Source organism: Olea europaea, unplaced genomic scaffold (genome assembly GCF_002742605.1).
Source record: "Olea europaea var. sylvestris unplaced genomic scaffold, O_europaea_v1 scaffold2966, whole genome shotgun sequence".
Classification (NCBI taxonomy): Eukaryota; Viridiplantae; Streptophyta; class Magnoliopsida; order Lamiales; family Oleaceae; genus Olea; species Olea europaea.
Genome location: NW_019248281.1, coordinates 64,240 through 65,647, shown reverse-complemented (window position 1 = coordinate 65,647; position 1,408 = coordinate 64,240).

Below are 1,408 nucleotides of genomic sequence, written 5' to 3'. Positions count from 1 at the left end.
GCTGTTCGCCGCATTATTAGATATCTTATTGGGACTCCTCATCATGACTTATTCTTCCTAGGGGGACGTCTATTGAGCTGATCATTTATAGTGATGCTGACTCAATTGGTTGCCTTGATTCTTGTCAATCTACGACTGAATGGTGTATCTTCTTCGGTGATGTGCTTATTTCTTGGAAATGTTAGAAACAAGATTTGTTTCTAAGTCCTCCACTGAGGCTGAATATCGAGCTGAGTCAGTTGCCTATTCAGAGACCATATTGTTGTGAGGTGTTCTAGCAGAACTTGGAGTTCCCCAATTACAGCCTACACCCCTTCATGGTGATGGCACTAGTGCTATTTAGATTGCAGCTAATCCAGTGTATCATGAATGCACCAAACACATTGAAGTATTACATCTTGGACGCCTATGATTTTGAAGTCATTGCTCTTCTCCATGTTACCAGGGCTCAACAAATTGAAAATATTTTAGAGTATTTAAAGCTAATTAGGGGTTTCCATGTATAACTTGTATAGTATTGGTAGTTACCATAGAATTGGGGATTTTGATTTTGTACACCAAAACTTCTTTCCTTAATTTTCTCTGTAGTATTCTATAAATTAAAACAATACATACCGAATAGATTATCGAGCCAATTCTTGTTAGGATGGACTCAACCAAGTTGCAAAAATAAATTGTTATAGCTGATTAAATTTATTTGGGAATAAGATCTAACTTTTGTTGTATTTGCTTTCATAAGGAACTGGCCAACCATTTCTAAATCTGTATGATGTTATCTCTGGTTTCTTGACTTAGCTTAGCTTCTCTTGTTTCATATTCTAGTTTTCTTTAATTGTCAGTTGTTGTATTTGAACTGCAGGAAGGTGTGAATATTTTGGCTGTTAACTATGGTTCTCCAGGATCATGCCTGTATCCACGACAATTGAAAATTGTAAGTCTGGTCTCAGAAAATTTTGAAACTGTGATTTATCTATACATATTTTTGTTCTGGACTAGGAGTGCAAAAGCATGTAAAGTATCCAAAGATTTTACATTTCTTATTTGTGCTGCTCCACGTGTATTACTTATTTGTTCATTTGATTGATTTCTGTCAGCCTGCAAAGTGGTCTTTTAAGTCCCATACAGTCTTGAAGAACAGTGAACAGGCACCAAGGTGAAATAATTCACTTTCCTTGTTGACCTTTCATTCCCCATGCACGTGATTTATCTGACAATTTACCTTGAATTTAAGGTTCCCCCTCTCCCTGGAAGTTTTTATAGCCGTACAAGCTCCTGATTAGCTGCTTTTTGCTTCAATTTACATAATAGTATTCATGCCTGACAAATATAACGAGAGTAAATTAGTTCTTGATTATTCAAATGTCCTGGAGTCCTCTGAAAAAGAATTACCTCTAAAAAAGTGAGTTTG